Genomic DNA, 26,331 nt, shown 5'->3' on the forward strand with positions numbered 1-26,331 from the left:
TCTTATTTACCTGGTTGGTTATAGTTAGCCTTTGGAATTTCTTTCGCTGTTCCCACCCCTCATGTTTAAAACTGCTTTGGGACATCCCAATGGTTAAGATCAGGACCTGTGTCCATCAATGAACTAAAGAGAAAATTGGATTTTTGACTTACTGTAAAATCCATTTCTTTGATGTTCGTTGACGGACACAGCACCCACCCCTCTGTGGAGTTGTAATTCTTCTGACACTACTTGTAACAAAACTGCGTACCTATAGCAAAGAGAGGGAGTATACCCCTTGGGACCAGCCATAGGCGTAGCGAGAACAGAGGGGTGTGTGCATCAACAAACTCAGAGAAAGAGATTTTGCAGTGAGTAACAAAAAATTGTTTGTTTTTTTTTTGGTATTTGATCACCTCTGCAGTTTTTTTTTTTTTTTTTTTTTTTTTTTTGCGTAATAAACCATTTTGAGAAAAAAAAAAATTTTTTTAACTTTCTGCTATAAAACATCCAGTAAAAAAAAAAAATAATAATAATTTCTTCATAAATTTAGGCCAATATATAATCTGCTACATATTTTTTGGTCAAAAAAAAAAAAATCCTGAGAAGCGCGTATTGATTGGTTTGCGCAAAAGTTATAGCTGTGGGCTATATTTATTAAATATATATATATTTTTTATACTAGGAATGCCTGCGATCAGTGACTTGGTGAGACTGCGATATTGCGATGGACAAATTGGATGCTGACACTTTTTGGGGGCCAGTTACACTAATACAGTGATCAGTTCAAAAAATATGCACTGTCACTTTACTATGAACCTGGCTTGGAAGGGGTTAACATCAGGGATGATCAAAGGGTTAACTCTGGGCCTAACAATCTGTTTTCTCACTGTGGGAAGGTGCTTTAACGATGGGAAGGCATTAGGGCTGAAACAACTAATCGATTATGAAAATGGTTATTTTCATAATCAATTAGTTGGTCAGCCGATTAGTTGGCCTGCATAAAGAACTATTTGTTTACATATCAGAAAATACAGTGCAGCACACATACAGCTCAGTACACCCTCCATTAGAGATGGGCTCAGGCGTGTTCGGGATCCCACCTGCCTGATCCTGCCAGGAAGCTGACACTGCACATGCCTAATCACAGGCAGTGAGACATTTCCTGGTCTGTGCAGCTTCAGATCGGGAAATGTCTCACTGCCTGTGATTAGCCATGTGCAGTGTTGGTGTCCTGGGGGGATCCTGAACACGCCCGAGCCCATTCCTACCCTCCATACAGCTCAGTACACCCTCCATACATGTCAGTAAGCTTGTGAATGGGTGAGGAGCAATGCCTCATGGGACAAGTAGTCCTGGCAAGGAGAAGGAAGTGATTCTAAAGGCAGTTTTTTTTTTACCTTGCTATAGGGGAACTCCTATATTATACACTGGTTAAAAATCTTACCCAAGGTGATTCCAGCAGGGTGCTCTACAGGTCCAAGGGAGTGGCCTCCTACAGCTGGACCCAGTTGAAGGTCTTTGACTGAGCCTGCCTTGATGGGTGAAGTTTGAATCCTATTTCAGGATTCTGCGGCGGGACTGGTAAGAATTCCTTTTTTTTTTTTTTTTAAACTTTTTTTTCTTTTGACAAGAGATTTCTTTAGCTGACGTACAGTATTTTCGCCACAAGATGGCGCTGCTCAGCAGGTTTGTTTGGCTACCATGTGTTAAAGCCAGTGCTTGGTAATGACGTCAGAGGTAGCACGAGATTCTTTTCATTTTGAACACTGCAGGCAGAAGGGCTGAAGTTCCCTGGCTGGACGGTCGGCTGATTGGGGGAAACGATACAGGTCTGATGATATCGGTTTGGGCACACATGTGAATTAGTACATGGCAAAGAAAGCGGTGGATATTTGTGATAGCTGTTAATCTGGATCACAATTTTCTACCTTGGTGCAAACTGTTTTTGTTCTGGGTCTTGTTTATATTCTAAAGCAATGTCTTCCAGAAAAAGAGGTGAAGGCACAGCAGGGAAAGGGTCAAGTACCCCCACAGGGGGAGTTTTTTTTCTCCTAGTCCGGATCTCACTACATTGTCTTCCCCAGTAAAACCTGAAGCTGCTGGCCAATCCGAGCCTTTACATCTGTCAGGTATTATTGTTACCTCTGATGCGCCTGTTTCTCCCTATGTAACTAAGGATGAGTTAGCATCAGCCCTGGCTAGCCTATAAGGTAAAATAGCCAGGATGATTTCTTCTGTTTCTCAGGGTGGGAAGAAAAGATCCCATTCTCCTGCACCTGAGCCCAGCAAAGAGGGAAGGCCTATAGCCCTAGATCCTGCAGAAGCTTCCAGTCTGGAACCAGATTGGGCAGTAGAAGATGATGAAGAGGTAGCCATTGGGGACTTAGAATCACAAGCTGATCATGTTTCCTCTTCTGGGGATACTGGTCCCGAGGAACTGTTTACAGCATCTCACTCCCAAAGATTGCTGACTCAATCCCTTACTGAAATGGTGTGGATTGGTTTTAAATTGCCTCCTTCAGAAATATCTGAGGCCTCTTGTTCCTCGCTGGGCTCTTTACGTCCTCAACAGGGTGTGCAGGCTTTTCCCTTTCACCCCCTGCTGCAGCAGTTGGTGTATGCAGATTGGGATTATCCTGACAGATTGTTCATGCCTCCAAAGAGGTTTACTATTTTATATCCTATGGAGGAGAGTTTCAAGAAAAAGTGGACTATGCCGTCTGTTGACACTGCCGTCTCTTCTGTGAATAAGAATTTAACCTGTCCAGTTGATAATGCTCAAGTATTTAAGGATCCAGCAGATAATAAACTGAAGTCCTTCCTTCCTTACTTCCTTTGCTGTGGCTTGTTCTGCGGTTCAACCAGCTATTGCAGCCATAGTAGTATTTCAGTCCTTAAAGGACCGTTTTAAAAGGCTATCTAAAGATTTGCCTATTCAGAATTAATCTGCAGATGATTTAGCAGAGATATCTCACGCTTTGTTTTCAATTGATGCGCTTAATGATTCTATCCAACAAGTATCCCGGGTAGCCCTCCTCTCTGTTCATATGCGCAGAGTCCTATGGCTGAAAAATTGGTCTGCAGAAATGCCTTGTAAAAAGTTGCTGACAGCCTTTCCCTTTCATGGGGAATGGCTTTTTGGTGAGGATCTGGATAAATATATCCAAAGAATCTCGGGGGGGGGGGGGAATTATTGCCTGTTAAGAGAAGGTATAAAAACCCATCTTTTAAGGCTCAGAGTACCTTTGTCCCTACCAATGCAGCTTCTCCAAAGCAGTTTTGACGGCCTCAGCCGTTCGCTTTTAGGAAGTCTCTAGGTCAAAAGAAGCCCTGGGTCCAAAAGCCTGCTAAAACTGGTTCTAAGTCCGCCTTATGAAGGGATGCCCCCACTCATTCAGGTGGGGGGGGGAAGACTTTTACAATTTTCAAAAACATGGGAAAAAGTGGTTCAAGACAAATGGGTCTTATCCACTCTAGCTCGGGGCTACATGCTAGAGTTTCAAGAGTTTCCTCCCTATCGGTTTCTGGGCTCAAGTATTCCTACAGGTCCAGAAAAAAGGAGGCCCTTGTTCCAGGCCTTGGAACACCTGTGGATCTAGGGTATAATTGTGGTGTTTCCAGTCAGCGAAAGATTCACAGGGTTTTACTCAAACCTCTTTACAGTGCCAAAACCAAATGGCGAGGTGAGGCCCATTCTGCATCTTAAGGTCCTGAATCAGTATCTGACTGTTTGGTCTTTTCCCATGGAGTCAATCAGCTCAGTGATAGCCTCTCTAAGAAGAGAAAACTTTTTGGCCTCCATAGATATCAGGGATGCATACCTTCATTTGCCAATCTTCAGGCCCCATCAAAAGTTTCTGCGTTTTGCAGTGGGGCAGTGTCGTTTCCAATTTGTGGTTCTGCCTTTTGGCCTTCTACAGCTCCTCGTGTGTTCACAAAGGTTCTGGCACAAATATTGGCTCCTCTAGGGGCCGTGGCATCTCAATAAAAGGATACCTGGAAGACCTGCTGCTCAAGAATCATTCGAGCTCGGGTCTAGCACAAGAGGTGTTTTGTACAATCCAGTTCTTGGAAAATCTGGGTTGGATTATCAACAGAGAAGAATAGACCTTAAGGCCTTTTCAGGTCCTACAATATCTAGGTTTAATCTTAGACACCGTTCAGGCAAAGATTTTCTTGCCATCAGAAAAAGTTCTAGCTCTAAGGAGGCTGGTTCAATTTGTAAGAGGAAAAAAAGTTTTCCTCAATTCGTCTGCATGAGGTTGCTAGGCAAAATGGTGTCCTCCTTCGAGGCGATTTCTTATGCGCAGTTCCACTCCAGACTGTTTCAGAACAGTATTCTTTCAGCTTGGAACAAGAATGTTCAGGCCTTGGATTGCCCAATGTTCCTTCCCCCGAGGGTAAGACGGGATCTGATCTGGTGGCTGGTTCCCACAAACTCGATCAAGGGGAAATCTTTTCTGCCGGTAGTCTGGAAGGTGGTAACCACAGACACCAGCCTGCTGGGCTTGGGTGCTATCCTGGAGGATCTGTCTGCCCAGGGAACGTGGTCTCGGGCGGAAAAGATTTTACCCATCAATATTCTGGAAATCCGGGCTGCCCGTTTGGCACCAAGTCATTGGACAACCAGGTTACAAGGATATCCTGTCAGGATTCAGTCAGACAACTCCACCCTAGTGGCTTATATCAACCACAAGGGTAGCACCAGAAGCCAGTTGGTTCAGAAATAAGTGAACAATATCCTATCGTGGACAGGGAGGTATGTTCCATGTCTGTCAGCAGTATTCATTCCAGGGGTGGACAACTGGCAGGCGGACTTTCTAAATCGCCAGCAGATGTGTCCAGGGGAATAGTCCCTACACCCCAAAGTGTTTCGGGTGATCTGTCTACGTTGGGGCACTCCCGATGTAGATCTATTGGCATCCAGGTTCAAACAACAAAGTGCACAACTTTGTTTCCAGGTCCAGGGACCCGATTGCAATCGGAATGGATGCTCTGGTGACTCCTTGGCCACGGTTCAACCTGATTTATGCATTTCCACCGGTTTAGCTTCTACCTCGGCTGCTGAACACAATACAGGTGGAGGGCAAACCTGTGATCCTGGTAGCGCCAGCGTGGCCCAGGAGGTCTTAGTACGCAGAAATCGTAAAGTTAGCAGCGGGGAAACCATGGTTGCTACCATGTCGTCCGGATCTACTATCTCGATGTCCTATATTCCACCCTGCTTTACGGTCATTGAATTTGACGGTCTGGCTATTGAAACCAGAATTTTAAGAGACCTGGGGGGGGGTCTCGGCTTCGGCTCTGTCCACATTGGTCAATGGCAGGAAGCCTGTTTCTAGAAAGATCTATTACAGAGTTTGGAAAGCCTATATCTCTAGGTTTGAATCTAAGAAATGGCATCCTAGAAAGTATGTCATTGGAAGAATTCTTGCCCTTCTTCAGTTAGGGGTGGACTTGAATTTGGCATTAGGACCCATTAAAGGACAAGTCTCTGCTTTATCAATCTTCTTCCAGAGACCTTTAGCTACGCACTGTTTTTAGTACGGACCTTTTTGCAAGGTATGATTCGTATGGTTTAACTGGCGGAACCCATATGGTTCCGCCAGTTAAACCACCCCTATGTTCTTGGGACTTGAATCTGGTTCTCACGGTCCTGCAGAAGCAGCCCTTCTAGCCTATCAGGCATATACCCTTGCTGCGGTTATTGATGAAGCTGGTCTTTTTGGTTGCTATAACCTCAGCTAGAAGGATATTGGAGTTAGCGGCTCTTTCGTGTAAAGGACATTTTTTAATTCTGCATCAGAATAAGGTAGTTTTGCGTCCTCATCCTGCTTTTCTCCCTTAAGGTAGTTTCTGGTTTCCACTTGAACCAGGATAGTGTTCTGCCTTCCTTTTTTTTCTAATCCTCAGTCTTCTTAGGAAAGGTTGTTACATTCTCTTAACGTTGTACGTGCGGTTAAATTCTACTTAACCAGCTCAGCACAGCTTCGTAATACTGATGCTTTCTTTATATTGCCAGATGGGTCTAAGAAAGGCCAAGCGGCATCTTCCTCCACTATTCTAGATGGATTCGGTTTGTCATTTCTCAAGCTTATGGCTTGAAGGGTAAGGTTCTGCCTTTTAACTTAAAGGCTCACTCTACCAGAAGGGTAAGCGTTTCTTGGGCAGTGCACCATCAAGTGGCCCAGATCTGCAAAGCTGCTACCTGGTTTTCAGTTCATATGTTCACAAAATTCTACCAAGTGGACGTTAGAGCCCGAGAAGGGGCTCAGTTTGGTAGTAGCATACTGCAAGCAGCTGTATAGTCCTACGTTTCTATGCTCAGGGGCAAGTTTGGGACTATGTGTCCCCTCCCCTCAAGGACATTGCTTTAAAACATCCCAAATAGTAATTAGTACCAGCTCTGTGCCCTGTGATGTACGATAAAGAAATTAGGATTTATATTAAAGTTTACCTGTAAAATCCTTCTCTTGGAGTACATCACGGGACACAGAGCTCCCTCTCCTCTTTTCTGGGATTTTCATTGCTTGCTTCAAAAACTGATGTTCTTCCTGTATGGGAAGGGTTATATAGGAGAAACTTTCTGTCTACCTTTTTGTCTGAAAAAATTTTTTTTTTTTTTTTTTTAAGTTAAGTTCATGAGAGAACTACAGTCAACAGCCAGTTGGACTGGATATTCTAGATCCTTATGGTTTCCCAGCAGCGAGTGTGTGCAGCTCCACGCTAGGCCTTACCACAACATAGCGCCACTGGACAGGGGCTGGCCTGCGATTGAAATGCCTTGCCGGGATGCACACGACCTGGTTTGGTTTGAGTTGCAGTGTATCTCTTGGCCGTCATCACCCCCACCCCAGGTGGAGAGGTGGTCTGTCCGGAGTGGTGCCCACCTGAATATTGTCTTTTTCTTGTAGATCAGCTGTACAAGACTCTGCAGCCATATTTTAGTAGTTTCCCATTGAAATGCATTGTGTGGCCATTTTGTTGTGGTATCCCCATTGAAATGCATTGGGCGGGCTTTTTCTCGGGGGCCTGAGAACACTGTACAGCAAGAGGGGCAAGGCTTTAGCTCTGATGCTGACCCTGGTCCTTCCTCTTCCTGTGAGGATCATTTTCTGCACACTTCAGGCCAGCTCTGCTTTCCCTAATATCAGGCAGTGGTGAGTCGTTTGGGGTCCACATAGATCGCTCTCTCACATTGCAGTTTAGTGTGCTGGGACTTGTAGTACCACTGGTGCAGCGGTGTGGGGCCGTGTTTTTTTTTTTTTGCAGTATTCTTAAAGTGACACCGTGCTGTAACATGGAGTCCCAGGAGCAAGTATTATCTACTGATCCCATCCTTGGTGTTGAGGGGACCTCCGGGTCCGACCCTTGTCTGCCTTACCAGGGTTTCCAAAACCGCTGTTGTCAAAAGTGGATTTGGTCCTAAAATAGAGGACTAGTAAAAGCACCCACTGCCTCATCTGTATCCTAAAATTCTAAGGTTGAGATGGCCACCACGGACGCAAGATCTGCGTCATCGCACTCTGATGGTGAGGATGAAATATCCTCATCTGCAGCTGTGCAGGAAAACGCGCTGGTGGGGGCACTTATAGTGGCAATGCGGGAAACTCCAAAAATGGTGGATGATTCTACAGAGTCAGGAACGCAGGTGTCCTTTGGCACACGCAAATCCCTTAAGTCGGGCAAGATTTTCCCTTGTCCGGAGCTTTTTGATGAAATTGTCCCTGAACAATGGGGGCGCCTTAAACCTGTTAATGGTGCCGAAGCGCTATCCCTTTGTGGAATCTGTAGTCAATAAATGCACCATCTGGTCTCCAGACTGAACAAATATACAGGGAGTGCAGAATTATTAGGCAAATGAGTATTTTTGAGGGGTAATTTTATTATTGAACAACCATGTTCTCAATGAACCCAAAAAACTCATTAATATCAAAGCTGACTATTTTTGGAAGTAGTTTTTAGTTTGTTTTTAGTTTTAGCTATTGTAGGGGGATATCTGTGTGTGCAGGTGACTATTACTGTGCATAATTATTAGGCAACTTAACAAAAATCAAATATACAGTATACCCATTTAAATTATTTATTTTTACCAGTGAAACCAATATAACATCTCAACATTCACAAATATACATTTCTGACATTCAAAAACAAAACAAAAACAAATCAGTGACCAATATAGCCACCTTTCTTTGCAAGGACACTCAAAAGCCTGCCACCCATGGATTCTGTCAGTGTTTTGATCTGTTCACCATCAACATTGCGTGCAGCAGCAACCACAGCCTCCCAGACACTGTTCAGAGAGGTGTACTGTTTTCCCTCCTTGTAAATCTCACATTTGATGATGGACCACAGGTTCTCAATGGGGTTCAGATCAGGTGAACAAGGAGGCCATGTCATTAGCTTTTCTTCTTTTATACCTTTTCTTGCCAGCCACGCTGTGGAGTACTTGGACGCGTGTGATGGAGCATTGTCCTGCATGAAAATCATGTTTTTCTTGAAGGATGCAGACTTCTTCCTGTACCACTGCTTGAAGAAGGTGTCTTCCAGAAACTGGCAGTAGGACTGGGAGTTGAGCTTGACTCCATCCTCAACCCGAAAAGGCCCCACAAGCTCATCTTTGATGATACCAGCCCAAACCAGTACTCCACCTCCACCTTGCTGGCGTCTGAGTTGGACTGGAGCTCTCTGCCCTTTACCAATCCAGCCACGGGCCCATCCATCTGGCCCATCAAGACTCACTCTCATTTCATCAGTCCATAAAACCTTTGAAAAATCAGTCTTGAGATATTTCTTGGCCCAGTCTTGACGTTTCAGCTTGTGTGTCTTGTTCAGTGGTGGTCGTCTTTCAGCCTTTCTTACCTTGGCCATGTCTCTGAGTATTGCACACCTTGTGCTTTTGGGCACTCCAGTGATGTTGCAGCTCTGAAATATGGCCAAACTGGTGGCAAGTGGCATCTTGGCGGCTGCACGCTTGACTTTTCTCAGTTCATGGGCTGTTCTTTTGCGCCTTGGTTTTTCCACACGCTTCTTGCGACCCTGTTGACTATTTTGAATGAAATGCTTGATTGTTCAATGATCACGCTTCAGAAGCTTTGCAATTTTAAGAGTGCTGCATCCCTCTGCAAGATATCTCACTATTTTTGCCTTTTCTGAGCCTGTCAAGTCCTTCTTTTGACCCATTTTGCCCAAGGAAAGGAAGTTGCCTAATAATTATGCACATCTGATATAGGGTGTTGATGTCATTAGACCACACCCCTTCTCATTACAGAGATGCACATCACCTAATATGCTTAATTGGTAGTAGGCTTTCGAGCCTATACAGCTTGGAGTAAGACAACATGCATAAAGAGGATGATGTGGTCAAAATACTCATTTGCCTAATAATTCTGCACTCCCTGTACTGTGGTCCCGGTGGAGGAGTCTCCGGTCTTTTAAAGACCCTGTTGATACAAGGATTGAGACTCTGTCATGCCACTTACATGTGATAGCGGGTTCAATACTTTTTTTTTTAAAGGTATTTTATTAATGCAAAGGTATACATACAACAGCCAAAAAACCATGGCAACAAAGCAGTTCACAAAAGACAGTGAATAAAAATGAAGTACATACACAATGACCATACAGCCATCAGCAAAATCAATAATATTAAACCATCTTAAAACTGACTCCCCTCCTACCCCCCACCCAACCATCTGACCTATACAGAAACAAAAGTGCAATGTGAGTACCAGTACCGCATTAGGAGCATATATACAGAGTTGACAGGGTCACCCACAGTTATGCCCTGTACACACTATCAGATTATCTGAAGACTTTTGTCTTCAGATTTACCTTTTCTATGTAGTGCAAGGGCCTGCCGGATTGCATACAAATTGAAAGTGTTTAGGTTTGACCTCATATTATATGGTTTTGGTAAGTCTGCAGACAAAAGTCTTCAGATAATCTGATAGTGTGTACAGGGCATTATGTTCAGGTAATCCCCCTTTAGACTAGATCTTGTTTATACCTCCAAGGATCCTGAAACCGAGTCTACCCAGACCAGCCATATTTTATCAAATTTTTTGGAACAACCCCTAGCCAAGTAGGTAAGTTTGTAAAGAGGTAATGCTTTATTAATGAGAGAAACCTAAGCCCCCACAGAGGGGGGATCAGGGCTCTTCCACTGCAGCGCAATCATCTTTTTAGCATAAAAGAACAGAATACGGGATAACACCTTCTGAGACTGTCGGAGGCCATCCTCAGACAGGTTGCCAAGTAGACACCTGTCAGGAGACATTCGGAAGAGCTAGCTTTTCCTCCATGAGTCGGCAAACCCCCTTCCAGAAGACTTGGACCCTGGGGCATGCCCACATCATATGGAAAAAGTCCCCTTTAGGAGCCTGACACCTTGGACATTCCACAGAGGGAAGCCTACCCATGTGATGCAATCTATGCGGAGTATAATAAATCCTATGCAGATAATTAAGTTGTATCACTCTGTCACCAGCTGCTATAATCCCATCAAACTGGGACTCAAGCAGCTCGTCCCAAACTTCCTCCTCCAACTGTGGCAGCTCTGAACACCAACGGTCTTTAAGTTTTGTCAGTCTATTTTCCTGATCCATCATAAGCAAAGAGTAATATCTAGAAATAAGTTTCCCATGATCATCGTCTATAAGTTCCCTCTCCAGCCGTGCCGTTGCCAGGTGCACCCCCCGTAAGGCCAAATTGTGCAGCCACTGCATGCCTAAGTTGCTGATAAAGGAATCAGCAGGTAGAGGGTACACCTAGTTCCAGCCGAAGGACTGGGAAGGACTTGAACGCATGATCTGCAAACAGTTGATGTGCATATTTCAAGTCAAAGCTCGCCCATCTCCAAGGATTCAACAATTTATACAGTTCAGGGAGCCCTGTGTTATACCACAACGGAGCGTTAGGAGATTGATTAAAGGAGGAGCCCCCCAGGCGTTTATTACAAATATGCGTGATTTTATGCGAGAGCCGCAAAATCCCCGCCCCATCCGAAGGGTATGGACCCTTCCTATACAAGGAGTTTAGGAGGGCCTCATAGGATCCCATCACTGCGGCTGAAGTAGTAACCGCCGCGTTCGGGAGGTCAGGAAAGAACCAGGCATGGACATGCGTCATTTGGGATGCTAGATAATATGCCTGAAGGTCAGGGACCGCCAGCCCCCCAGCCGTGGTAGGGAGTTTCAAAGTATGCTGGGAGATCCTAGCCGGCTTCCCACCCCAAATAAATGATGTGAGGAGAGTCTCTATAGCTTTAAAAAGTGATTTAGGAAGATACACCGGGGCTTGCCAGAAGAGATATAGAAAACGGGGTAAATATATCATTTTAAAAATGTTAATTCTCCCCATTAGGTTAAGAGGTAACTTGACCCAGGTGGATAGCGTCAACTTAAGTCTCTGTATCAACGGAGTAATGTTATTATCTACATAAGTGTGGACTAGTTGTTGAACCGTTACCCCCAGGTACTTAAATTTGGGAACCACTTGAAGTGCATGTGGAATAACTAAGGTAGATACCAGGGTAGGATCAAAGGGAAAGACTACCGACTTATTCCAATTATCTTAAACCCAGAGTATCTCCCAAAGGTCTCAATCACCTCCAATGCTACCGTCAACGACCCGTTATGATCTGCCAAATAGAGAAGCATATTATCAGCATACAGGGAAGTTTTCTCCACCAAATCTCCCACCCTACATCCTCGTATCCTCTCATCCCCCCTAAGTAGTGCCGCCAATGGTTCAATGGCCATGGCAAACAGCAGGGGCGACAAAGGGCTCCCCTGTCTGGTGCCACGACACACAGAAAAGGGGTCAGTGATATTGTTATTAACACAAAGTCTAGCCATGGGAGAGTCATATAGTAGTCTTACCCATCTAACAAACTTAGGTCCAAAACCCAGCCGTGCGAGAACCGCAAACAGATATGGCCACACCACAGAATCAAACGCCTTGTGAGTATCCAAGGACACCACCACCCTGGTGTCCGGAGCCTCCGAATGCATCTGAAGATTTGTGAAGAGTCTGCGCAAGTTTATTGCCGTGTAGCGTCCCGGGATAAATCCCGTCTGATTCGGGTGGATGAGTTTAGAAATAACGGAATTCACTCTACGGGATAAAACCTTGGCCAAAATCTTAACATCCACATTAATTAAGGAAATAGGACAATAAGATTCACAATATTTGGGCTCCTTGCCCGGCTTGGGAATTAGAACTATGAGGGCCTCCCGAAGAGAGGTGGGGAGCACCCCATTATCAAAAGCTTCAGTATACATGGCCAACAAGCACAGGGTGAGGAGTTCCGAGTAAGCCCGATACCACTCAATCGGAAAGCCATCCAAACCCTGCGTCTTATTGGCCGCTAAAGAAGTCGTAGCTGCTGCAATCTTATCGGTGGAGATAGGGGATTCCAAGGCCAACCTATCCGCCTCATCTAGCATGGCCAGCGGGACTTATACGTCCAGCTCATCTGGGGCATAGGAGACCTGAGAGGTGTACAAGGATTGAAAAAAGGAGACAAAAGCTGCAGTGATATCCTCTCTAGTAGTGCATAACCGGGTGTTCAGAGTGAGACAGGAATGACAAGATTTTACTATTTTTGTCCCCATATTCAAACAACCGCTGCTTTTGATAAAGCAACTTTTTCTGCGTTTTTTCCAGGAGCACCAGGTCTAATTGACGAGCACTATCCCGCCAGAGGGAATAGTTGGAGGAGGAAGGATTCCTAACATATTCTAATTCCGCTGCAGTCGCTGTCGACTGTAAGGATTCCACCCTCCACGCCCTATCTTCCCTAAGCTGATGAATCACCCCCACGATTGCCCCCCCTCATGGTGGCCTTAAAGGCATCCCACACAATAGCCCCAGAAGCTGTCTCCGAATTGACCTGCCAGAAATGGGCAACCTCTTTGGCCGTAATATTGAAAAAAAATTTCCTCGGACAGCCACAATGGGCTGAGCCGCCACGTCTTGAATCCCCTAGTGGAGGAGAGGCCAAACCGTATCAGCATTGGGGAATGATCCGAAATAGCCCTAGGTAGATACGAGATAGCCAACATCCTGGGAAGCAAATCCGGAGACTTGAAACATATATCAATTCTAGACAGAGTTTTTGAGAAGCAGAGTAACAAGAATATTCCCTACAGTCCGGATCCTTCCAGTGCCAGCAGTCCACCAGATTATATCTAGCAAGTGAGGCCGCTAACGAGGAAGAAGACATGTCCTCCCCCGGACATCTATCTAATGCAGGGGATAACACAGAGTTAAAATCCCCTGCTATCAAAACCGGCCCCTCCGCCACATTACCACGTCCCAGAAGGCCAAGGTGAACGGAGGAGGTACATAGAGAGATACAAATGTATATACCACATTATCAATTTGCAGGAGGACTATTACATATCTACCATACATATTAGTGATTACTTGTTTAACCGTGCAGCTAAGAGAGCGTGCAATCAAAATTGACTCACCCCTAGCATGGCTGGAAAATGTGGCGTGAAAATTGTGTGCAATGAAGGCCCTTTTGAGAGCCAAGGTCCTGGAACCAGTTAAGTGAGTCTCCTGCAAGAAAATAACGTGAGGCTTATATTTCTGAATATAGTTGAACACTAGAGCCCTCTTAACTCTGTCGTTAAGGCCTCTGACATTCCATGACAAGAGCGTTAGAGTTTCCTCAGCCATCACGATAGGAGAAACGGCAATGTCCCAACGTCAGGAAAGTCAGTCCCCCTGGTGGACACCGGGGAGGAAGCATAGTCCAAAAACAGCACAAAAAAAAGTTAATAGGTCGGAAAACAGTCCCCAACTAAAACCCCCCACCCTGCTCGCAACCCCAACTGCCGCGAGCCTATGCCCCAAACTAAACCAGGTGTAAAACCTTAGGGGAAGTACAAAAATCTGCATTTTTCATGTGGACCTCCAGGGCCACAACAAGTACCGTGGATATGAATCATCCGAGCTACAGGAGTAATTGAATCATAGGTATAAGAAGCCTCCAAGCCCACCACATACCAGGATGATAGAGAAAAAAAAATGCGGAAAAAGGAGGCAGACACATATGAAAGGGAGAGGAGATATCACCAATCCATTCTGCAGGTAGAGGAACCAGATCACTTCAGCAGCAGCACATTAAAAAAAAAAACATCAATTCAGGCTCTGCCCAGGGAGTCCAGCCACTGATGAGCATCTGGATCCAGAAAGAAATGCACTTTACTTTTATAGACCATTCTAAGTTTTGCAGGGTAAAGCATGCTGTAAGGGAGATGTCGGTCCCTGAGTCGCTTCTTCACACTCAAGAATGCCGCCCTCTGTTTTTGCGTTGTGGCAGAGAAGTCAGGGAAGATGGTAATAATATTGTTATTAAAACTGAGCCTTGATTGCCCTGACCTTTGCACTAGCAGCACGTGTATGCGTGCTTTACTTGTTATTTACCTTGGCGATATGCATATTTTGGTTACATTGCATTGTATTGTACTGTTTATCTGGCTCAACCTTTACAATAAAAATCATATTTGAAAAAAAAAAAACTGAGCCTTGAAATGTAATATGCGCGCCAGCAGCGGCCTGGGCCTAGCTCCAGGTATGGGGGCCCGAGAGGGGACTAAGTGCGCCCTCTCGATAGCAAAGAGAGGGGAAAAGGTATCTGGGCCCAGGGATCTGTGCATCCAGTCCAGAAGAAAGTCCCCTGCCTGTCCCCCCTCAACCCCTTCAGGGAACCCCAAAAAACTGAGGTTGTTGCGGGGCTGGCGATCCTCCATATCTCCCAGCTTTGCAGCCTGCGCCCTCTGTTCAGCCTGTATGTCCTGGATGGCTGCGGGTAGACTGAAAACATCATCCTCCATGGAATTTATCCTTTGTTCCGCCACCGAGACCCCCTGCCTTATCTTGCTGACATCCTCCTTGAGGAGGAAAAAATCCACCCGTAGAGCGTCTATGTGAGAAATCAGTGAGGCCTGGCACCCTTTAATGGTGTCCATTATCTGCAGCAAGGTAGGCTCCACCAGCCGTGCAAGCGGCTTGTCCCCTGTCCCCACTTTGGCGCTAGTCGATGGCTGCAGCACCAGCCAGTACCCTCCATCATCCGGCCATGGCAGCAGCAGGCTATCCGAGGCCTCCCCACCCGATTTCCACAGATGCCAGTCTGTCCAGGTGGGGAGGAGTCTTGGGAGTATACTTGGCTTAAGGTGTTTGTACTCAAGAGGAGTCCAGTCTGCCCAATCAACATCCTGGAGATTCGGGCGATCAGGCTTTGTCTCAGTGGATGGATCATCTGCAGGGATGCCCAGTGAGGATTCAATCAGACAATGCTATGGCTGTGGAATATGTCAATCATCAAGGGGGCACTGGAGGCCCGGGAAGTAGCGGGCGTCCTGAGGTGGGCAGAGCGATATGTTCCAGCCCTCTCTGCTGTGCACATTCTGGGGGTAGAGAATTGGCAAGCGGACTATCTCAGTCGGCAGACGCTGGATCAGGGAGAATGGTCTCTATCCGGAGGTGTTTCATCAACTGTGTCTCCGGTGGGGGACTCTTGATGTGGATCTGTTGGCCTCCCGTCTTAACAGGAAGGTGCAGAGGTTTGTGTCAAGGTCTCTGGATCCCCTGGCAGATGCCCTGGTGCCCCCCTGGGGTCAGTATCGTCTGATTTATTATTTTCCTCCACTACAACTTCTGCTGAGACTGCTTCGCAGAATCGAGGTAGAAGGGATTCCAGTCATTCTAGTGGCGCCAGACTGGCCTCGCTGGTCTTGGCACACAGGCCTGGTAAGGCTGGTAGCAGTCGTTCCTTGTAAACTTCCTCTCAGGGACCATTATTCCATCCTGCTTTACAGTCACTGGCTTTAGCGGCCTGGCTATTGAAAGACAGGTGCTGAAGGACAGAGGGATGTCGGAGTCTGTAATTCCTACGCTGTTGAAACCTAGAAAAATCTACTTCTATGAAGGTCTATTCTCGAGTTTGGAAGGAGTGCATTACAGAGTTTCTAAAACTAGGTGTAGATCAAATGGTTGACTCTTTTTGCGCCCCCCCCCCCCAAAAAAATTTTGAGCGCCAGCCGCCACTGGTCGTAACACCACTTTGTCCCTGTGAACTTCCTCTGCTTACTCTTTCGCAGAAGGTGGCCTTTTTGGTCGCGATTACTTCTGCGCGTAGGGTGTCCGAGTTGGATGCGTTGTCCTGTCGGTCGCCTTACCTGGTGATTCACAGGGACAAAGTGGTGTTACGACCAGTGGCGGCTGGCGCTCAAAATTTTTTGGGGGGGGCGCAAAAAGAAAAATGTAATAGGTATTGCTTTGCGGGAAAAAAATGCGGTAAAAAATTGCGTGACTTTGAGGTCATGGCACAGGAATGGCACAGATGATGGTACAGATGATGGTACAGGCATGTCACAGGTCAGGTCATAGGTCAGGTCACAGGTCATGTCACAGGTCAGGTCACAGGTCATGGCATCGCACTGCAGCGGCTTCAATCACTTACCTGCTCTCCTGGGCTGCCTGCGAGACGTCCACGGCGCTGCTCCTCTCCTCGAGTCCTCTTCTTCTGACGGTGGCGGGATTCCGGGAACCGGTCCGGCGATCGGGCGGTGAGTGAGACTGTCCACGGCGCTGCTCCTCTCCTCCTCGAGAGTCTTCTTCTGTCTTCTCTGACGGCAGTGGGCTCTCTGGCAGTGGCAAATCTTCAGATCCGTCCGGCGGGAAGGAAATCGGGCGGTGACGGTGCGTGACTGACGCACGCACCGGCACCGCCCCCCATTGCGACGTCAGCAGGGTCAGGAATCGGATGTCAGGCTGGAGACTTGACCAATCACAGCCACAATATCACGAAAGTGGGAGTGCCCTAGCGCAATGACCTGTGCCCAGGTGACGCCCCATAAGGCAGTCAATCGGCGCCTCTGCCGGGTCGAAAACCCCCCCCCCATAGCCACCACTAAGTCCGGCGACCTGGAATTTTTATTTTTTTTTTACTTTTTTTAATCCTTTTTTTCTTTCCTTTTTTTGGGGGGGGGGGGGGAGCGGCGCCCCCTATGCACAGGCCACCACTGGTTACGACCCTGTCAGGTGTTCCTAAGGTTGTGTTGCCGTCTTTATGTTCTAAGCCGAATCACCCTAAAGAAATTGCTCTACACTCCTTGAATGTAGTTTGGGCAATTCGGGTGTACCTGGCGGTGAGTCGACTTTGGAAATTTGATTCTTTGTTTGTTCTTACGGATGGACCTCGTAAGGGGCAGGTCGCATCTGCTGAGACCATTTCCAGATGGATCAGGCAGACGGTGGTGCAGGCTTATTTAATTAATTAATTAATTTAAGTGGTCCAGGTGTGCAAGGCGGCTACGTGGTTGTCTTTACACACATTCACAAAGTTTTATAAGGTGGACGTACTTGCATCTTTGGATGCTGTGTTCAGATGCAAAGTTTTGCAGGCTGTGGTTGCAGAAGCTCCTGCCTCTTGAGGTTGTATTTTTTCCTGGTGGCAAGCTCCAGTTGTTCCTGGTTGAGCTCATGTTTTACCTCGTTGGCTATATTTAGGCCTTGTTGGGAATTCTATGTATTGCTGTGTTTTTTCCACCCCTCATATTGACACTGCTTTGGGACATCCCAAGTGTCTAAAGCTGGATACACACTATAAAATTTTCTTTAGATTTTTTCCTTTAGATTTACCAAAACCACATAATATGAGGTCAAACCTAAACACTTTCAATTTGTATGCAATCGGGCAGGCTCTTATACTACATAGTTCCGAAATACTACCTGTACCTCGAGCCACACCAGAGAGGCAGAGGGAGATTAGGGAAGTTAACGAGTGGCTGAGGAGCTGGTGTAGTAAGGAGGGTTTCGGGTTCCTGGAGAACTGGGCCGACTTCTCAGTCGGTCACCGGCTCTTTGGTAGGGACGGATTGCACCTAAATGGGGTGGGTGCAGCCGTACTGGGTGAGAGGATGGCCAAAAAGTTAGAGGGGCTTTTAAACTAGGGAATGGGGGGGAGGGTACAGATGTAGAATTAGCCAGTGGAAAGCAAGTTTCAGAGGGCAGAAATGGGGGCATTAGCGGTAGGGTGTTCGGAGCTCCTATACCCAGGGTGGGTATGGGGAAAATTCAAGAGAGCAGCCTAAAAACATCAAATGAGGATATTTGTAACCGATCAAAATTAAGAGGTTTGTATACCAATGCCAGAAGCCTGGCCAACAAGATGGGAGAGCTGGAGCTACTGATGTTTGAGGAGGACTTAGATTTTGTGGGGATAACTGAGACTTGGTTTGACAGCTCTCATGACTGGATGGCGACCATTCAGGGGTATTCCCTTTATCGCAGAGATAGAGAAGGTAAAAAAGGGGGAGGGGTATGTCTGTATATTAAGAACAGCATACAGGTAAATATGAGGGATGATATTAATAATGGAGCTAAGGACGAGGCAGAATCCCTATGGGTAGAGCTTCAAAGGGATGGCACGGCGGGGAAGGTAATATTGGGCGTATGCTATAGGCCCCCCAACCAGAGGGAGGAGGGTGAGGCGGACCTCCTTTTACAGATAGGATTGGCAGCAAGGATGGGAAATGTCATTATAATGGGGGACTTTAATTATCCAGATATAGACTGGGCAGAAGGAACCGCGCACTCAGCCAAGGCTAGGCAGTTCCTAAATGTTTTGCAGGACAATTTCATGGGTCAGATGGTGAATGCACCGACAAGAAACAATGCGGTACTTGACCTACTGATTACCAACGATACAGACCTGATCACGGATATAGAAATACGGGACAACTTGGGAAACAGTGACCATAGGTCAATAAGTTTCAGTATTAATTACAGTAATAGGAAGCAGAGGGGTAATAAAAGGACACTGAATTTCAAAAGAGCCAATTTCCCTAAACTGCGCTCACTGCTAGAAAATATCAATTGGGATAGAACCCTGGGAACAAAGAACACGGAGGAAAAATGGGAGTGCTTCAAGAGTATACTAAACAGGGGGATTGACCAGTGCATTCCAAAGGGAAATACATTTAAAAGAGCAAAAATAAACCCTGGATGGCTAAACTCCAACATAAAAATGCATATTAGTGCTAAGGAAAAGGCCTTCAAAAAATACAAGACTGAGGGCTCATTGGCAGCATTTAAGCACTACAAAGAGTGTAATAAGAAATGTAAAGACGAAATCAGGGCGGCTAAAATAGAACACGAGAGACATATAGCGGAGGAGAGCAAAAAGAACCCCAAGAAGTTTTTTAAGTATATAAACAGTAAGAAAGCGAGGCCAGAACACATTGGCCCCATAAAAGATGATAAAGGAAATATGGCCACTGAGGACAGAGAAAAGGCGGAAGTGTTAAATCATTTCTTCTCTTCAGTCTTCACAAAAGAATCGGGGGGCTACACAAACCCAGCTTGTAAGGCCGAACTAAATAATACACCTCAGGAAGTGCCACCATGGCTAACAGAAGATAGACTTAGAGCCAAACTAGAGAAACTTAACATAAATAAATCCCCGGGACCGGATGGCTTGCACCCGAGGGTTCTTAATGAGCTCAGCCAGGTGATCGCCAGACCATTATTCTTGATCTTTAAGGATAGTTTACAGACGGGTATGGTGCCAGCTGATTGGAAAAAAGCCAACGCGGTACCAATATTTAAGAAGGGGCCGAGATATATCCCGGGTAACTATAGGCCGGTCAGCCTAACATCTGTAGTCTGCAAAATTTTGGAGGGGATGTTAAGGGACCACATACAAGACTTTAGTAATGAAAACGGTATTATAAGTAGTAATCAGCATGGATTCATGAAAAATCGTTCGTGCCAAACCAATCTATTAACCTTCTACGATGAAGTGAGCAGCCACCTAGATAAAGGTAAGCCTGTGGATGTGGTGTATCTGGACTTTGCAAAGGCCTTTGACACCGTTCCCCACAAACGATTACTGTACAAACTAAGGAAGGTAGGTATGGATCAGAAGGTGAGTAACTGGATAGAGAACTGGCTCCAGGGGAGAGTACAGAGGGTGGTGATTAATGGGGAGTACTCGGATTGGGCGGGTGTGGAAAGTGGGGTCCCCCAGGGTTCTGTCCTGGGACCAATCCTGTTTAATTTGTTCATAAATGATCTAGAGGAGGGGATATCTAGCACAATCTCAGTATTTGCAGATGATACTAAACTAGGCATGCCAATATCTTCTATGCAGGATGTGGAAACCTTGCAAGCAGACCTGAACAAAATAACGGGGTGGGCAACTACATGGCAGATGAGGTTTAATGTTGATAAATGTAAAGTAATGCACTTGGGGGCCAGAAACCAGAAAGCAAGCTACTCACTAGGGGGGGAACCTCTGGGTGAGTCTAGGATGGAAAAGGACTTGGGGGTACTGGTAGACAACAAGCTTGGCAGTGGCATGCAATGCCAAGCCGCCGCAAGCAAAGCCAACAGAATACTGGGATGTATAAAAAAGGGGATTCACTCCAGAAATAAAGAGATTATTCTCCCACTCTACAAGACTCTGGTCCGGCCACATCTGGAGTATGCTGTCCAGTTCTGGGCACCGGTCCTCAGGAAGGATGTGCTGGAACTGGAGAAAGTCCAGAGAAGGGCAACAAAAATAATTAGGGGAATGGAGGACATCAGCTATGAGGAAAGACTACAAGCCCTGAACCTTTTCTCTCTGGAGAAAAGACGATTGAGGGGGGATATGATATCAATGTACAAATACTGTACTGGTGACCCGAGCATAAGGAACAAACTATTCAGAGAAAGGAGATACAATAAGACACGTGGCCACTCACTAAAACTAGAGGAAAGGCGGTTTAACCTTAAAGTGCGTAAGGGGTTCTTCACTGTAAGAGCGGTAAGGATGTGGAATTCTCTTCCACAAGCAGTCATATCAGCAGGGAGCATTGATAGTTTCAAAAAACTATTAGATGGACACCTTAAAGACCACAACATACAGGGGTATACAATGTACGGTTAAAAGCAAACACACACACGCATTATAGGTTGAACTGGATGGACTGATGTCTTTTTTCAACCTCACTAACTATGTAACTATGTAACTATGTAATAGTTGAAGGTAAATGTAAAGGAAATCAAACAACAAAAGTTGTATAGTGTGTATGCAGCTTTAGAAGACATGGCGCTGTGTCCAGCAAACTGAAGACAAAATTATTTTTGTCTTAACCGTAAAATCCTTTTCTCTGAGGTTCACTGATGGACACAGCACCTGCCCCTCTGTTGGGTCGAGTTATGTATTTTTCTGACACTGCTTGTTACAAACTGAAGTCCTATAGCAGGAAGTGATGGTATACCCCCAGGGACTGCCTCAGGGGCATAGCCAAATTTGTTTTCACCTAGTCCTACCCCTGAAGAGAGAGCAGCATAAGCCCAAGGGTCTAAGAAGACATGGAGCTCTGTCCGTCAGTGAACCTCTGAGAAAAGGATTTTACGATGCGACAAAAATCCAGTTTACTTTATGCTATAACACACAGCCAATACAAAAAGTAAAAAATCGAATTTTTTAATTAATTTAGGCCAATATGTATTCTGCTACATATTTTTGGTAAAAAAAAAAATCCCAATTAGTGTATATTGATTAATGAGATGTAAGTGTAAATAACACATGTTTAATTGACCCAAATTAATAAAAGTGATTGGTGTCTGTGTAAACCTATTTTATGATAACCACTGTGCAACAACAAACAACGGTATATCTTTATGAGCTGCTTATCCAGACAACAGTTAAGTTGAAAGAATAGCATGTATGGTGGGGTCCGCCCTCAATGAATGGAATTAAATATAAATAGATATAAGTGCAAGTTGTGTGCATAAGTGTTCAATGAAACTACTATATATATATATATATATATATATATATATATATATATATATACCTTAACCATTTGCCGACCAGTCACGTTGACTGTACTGCGGCAAAGTGGCTCGTTATCGTCTGGCGACGTAGACCTACATCACCAGACATTCCCCTCTCTCTGCGCCGGAGGCTCGCCCCCGCTGTATGCAGTTACAGTGGGAGGCGGGCCAGGGGAGGAGAGGCGGTGATCACCGCCGCTCTTCCCCGATCGTCGGAGATCTAGTGTGAAGCTGAACCTGCGATCTGTCCCTGTGTCACTCAGTCACCTCCCCCCACACACGTTAGTAAGAACCAGGCATACATTAACCCCTCCCTCTCCAATAAAAATTAACCCCTTCCCTGCCAGTGTCATTTTTACAGTAACAGTGCATATGTATAGCACTGATTACTGCAGTAATGTCACTGGTACCCCCAAAAGTGTCAAAAATGTCAGTCAAGGGTCCGATCTGTCCGCCGCAATGTTGCAGTCCCGCAAAAAAAATCGCAGATCGCCGCCATTACTCGTTAAAAAAAAAAAAAACCAAAAATTACAGAAATCTTTCCCTTAGTTAGTAAACGCAATAACTTTTGCGCAAACCAATCAAAATACGCTTATTGCGATTTTTTTTTTTTTACCAAAAATATGTAGCAGAAAACAAATTGGCCTAAAATGATAAAAAATTTAGATTTTTACATTTTTTTGGGGGGGAATTTCATATAAAAAATGTGAAAAATATTGTTATTTTTTGAAAATTGTCGCTCTTTTTTTGTTTATAGCACAAAAAGTAAAAATCGCACAGGTGATCAAATACCACCAAAAGAAAGCTCTATTTGTGGGGGAAAAAAGGACCTAAATTTAATTTGGGTACAGCATTGCACAACCGCGCAAATATAGCCTGGTCAGGAATGGGGTAAAACCTTCCGGTCATAAAGCGGTTAAAAATATGCTCATTGGGGGCAAGGCCTGGAGGCAGCGGCATGAGAGCACGCTAACACACTAAGCTCCAGGCTTCCACAGCCGGCCCGGGCAAACACTGAGAAAATCCCGGTATGTCACCGGGTAGAAGACGAGGGGCAAGCACGGCCGTCCGTACACCAGGCAAGAAAAAGGAGGAGATAATACAATACCTTCGCTCTCCACAATCCGTGGCCCCGACGGCGTCCAGCGGGAGTGCTGCGGTGGGGGAACAAATGGAGGAGGAAGCTGGAAAGGCGAGCGGTCCTCAGAGCGAGACGCAGGCAGCGTCTGAGGCGGCGTCTGTGGCGGGAACACGTGGCTCAGACACGCAGGAGACCCAGCAGCCAGCAGCTTGCTCACAGGTAGACCCGGAGATCCGTTCATTGCTGAGAGCCCTCCCTACACGAACAGAGATCGAATCCCTAGTACAGAGGATTGAGGAGACACACAAAAGGGACTTACAAGTAGTGAAGAGGGATATACAGGCTGTGGTGGAGAGAGTTCAAAGAGATGAGCAGGTAACCACCGCATTGGAGACGCGGGTTGCAGCTCTGGAAAAGACCCGGGAGGACTCTAGAGAATCAGTCATTTCGCTTCAATTACACCTAGAGGACATAGAAGACAGGAGCCGTAGGAATAACCTACGGCTCAGGAACATACCGGAGTCAGTGGGAGGAGAAGACCTGAGAGGAAAGGTAACAGCTCTATTTCAAAAAATCCTTGGCTTAAACCTCTCAGACTCTATAGAACTGGACAGAGTCCATCGGGCAACAGGCTATAAATCTACAGATCCAGACAGGCCAAGGGATGTGGTCTGTAGGATGCATTACTACACCCAAAAGGAAAAAATCCTAAGGCAAGCATGGGAATCCGGAACAGTAGATCTGGAAGGTGCGGCTATCAAAATATTACCAGACCTGTCCAAGTCATCATTGCAGAGGAGAGCCTTATTGCGCCCAGTACTGGAAGCGGCACGCAAGGAGGGGTATACATATCGATGGAAATACCCTCTAGCTGTGACTTTTCGGAAAGAGGCAAGAGCATTTACTCTGCGGCACCCTACAGAGCTAACAGGCCTTTTCCCTTTTCTGGTGATACCCCCCATACACGTCGCAAATTGGCTGATTAGCTTACCACGAATGGAAGGAAGACCGCGAAGGGGGTCTACGGTGGAGAAGATCGCCCGGTAGCGTGAGTCCTGAATTAAATATGCCTAAATAATGGAACATTGACATATGGTACTTTTCTTGCCTATTAAGACGGTGACTTACCTATCATATCTTTTCTCTAGGAGGATGCCAGCCTCCTTTTTTTTCTTTTTTTTTGTCTTCCACCATTGATTGCTACCCCCCAAATATATGGGAGAGGGAGTATCTACCTTAATTCCATCTTTTTTTTTTTGTCTTCTCTGAGAACCCATTATATGATACCACCCCCTCTTTGCCAGGAAATCCCCCCCGATTTCTCTATTGACCCCCCCTTTTTTTTTTTTTTGTGCCCGATTGGGGCCTAGATTATAGGGGACTATGCTTTTTTTTTTTTTTTTTTTTTGGTGTGAGGAGGGTGGAGGGGAGGGGGGAGGGTAAAATACTGTATAAAACAAATGTGGTGGTCTAGATGATAAATATGTAAGATTGAATGGGGGAGGAGGGGTGGAGTCCGGGGGTAAAGGGGGAGAGATGGCAACGGAACGTACTGAATCGATTACACCCACTTGCCCCCTTCCCCCCCCCCCCCCCTGGAACGAGAGTATTTCAGAAGGGGGTCTATGTGGGGTGGGTTGGAGGGGGGGATGGAACAATTGACAGCTCTCTGCCTACAGGGTTTGGGAGGGGACGAGGGAAGGGGTTTTGAGGGAAAACGTGGATGGTTATGAACGAATATATATGGGGAGGGGCCCTGGTTGGGGATAGACCAGGGGGTGGGGGGGGGTGGAGGGGTGATATGGGTTCCCGGGTCAGTATAGATGTAGAGGGAGACACATTTTAGTCACAGAGAAGAAAAGAGGAATTTAGGAAAACGTGGAAAATGTAACGTCAATAAATAAAAGAACTAAAGTAGAGATTTATATAGGTAAAGTGTATTCTCCCTGTATAAGATTACATGCGAAATCTGTCTTCAGGGATGCCTGTGGTACCCCTCCCTCCTCCCCCTCCGATTCCCCCTCCTCACCCCCCTTCTTCTCTTTCTGTCCCCTCTGCGGTCCCCCCTAGTACATACCTACCTCTCCCCCCCCCCCCCCCCTCTGGTTTGAAAGTATTGGAAAGGGAGATACAGACTAAGGAACATCCAATATATGGAAAATGGGACGATGGGGGACTTAAATAACTGGATACCCCTAGGTGACAAGATAGGATATCCAGATAAGATAGGTAAGAAGGCCAAGGATAAAAGCTGCAAGATAGAAGTTAGCAATTAGGACAAGGTTAGATGGATCGAAACCCCAATCGGAGCAAAAGAAGGGCCGACTGGTGGGAGCCTGGAGATGCCCAAGAGGCTGTTCTCCACACCTAGACCCCTACAGGGCAAGCGCCCAACTGTTGGTCTGTGACCACTGGACGCCTAAAACAGCCCATAATTTCTAATCTTTTCCTTTATATTTCTTAGGTTCTTTTTTTTTTTCTCCCCCTACCCCAACTAGCCCCCCTGACTAGCTCCAAGCTACTATATTCTAGCATAATGGCTACACTTAAAATATATACGTTAAACGTTAAGGGATTAAACACACCAGAGAAAAGACGAATTCTACTTTCCGAACTGAAAAAATCAGAAATAGATATAGCCTATGTACAGGAAACCCATTTCAAAGAAATCAAAACACCAATACTTAAAAATAGATTCTTCCCCCAAGTATACCATTCAACCAGCATGAGTAGTAGAACTAAGGGGGTATCAATAGTGATATCAGGGAAAATTCCATGGACATGCACACAGACAATGTCAGATACAGTAGGCAGGTTTCTCTTTGTTAAGGGGAATATCGGAAATACTAAGGTTACACTAGCTTCAATATATGCCCCAAACATTCAACAGGATGTCTTCCTGGGAAATTGCTTAGAGAAGTTACGGGAATTTCAGGAGGGGCAGCTTATTCTGGGTGGTGATATGAATATGCCTTTAATACCATCAGAGCATACATCAACTGGCACATCTTCTATCCCACCCAGAATACAGAGAAGGGTTGCAAAACAACTATACAGGTCACATTTGATAGATGCGTGGCGATTGCTACATACAGGAGAGAAGGACTTCACCTTTTTCTCCACACCACATGCATTATACTCCCGGATCGACTACTTTTTGATAACATGGTCAGACCACGCTCCACTGACACTTATATATACCTAACAAGAAACCCCCCTAGTCAGATCACAAACATGGACTTTAAACACAAGCTTGCTACAAGAAACAACAGTTCTATCGGAGGTAGAGAAAGAAATAGAGCTCTATTTCCAAAACAATGAAGGGGAGGAGACAAGTCCAGGGGTAGTATGGGAGGCCCATAAGGCAGTGATCAGGGGTATATTTATAAAGCACGGTGCACGGCTCAAAAAGATACGTA

This window comes from Pelophylax lessonae (genome assembly GCF_965119305.1).
Source record: "Pelophylax lessonae genome assembly, chromosome: 8".
In the NCBI taxonomy this organism is placed as follows: Eukaryota; Metazoa; Chordata; class Amphibia; order Anura; family Ranidae; genus Pelophylax; species Pelophylax lessonae.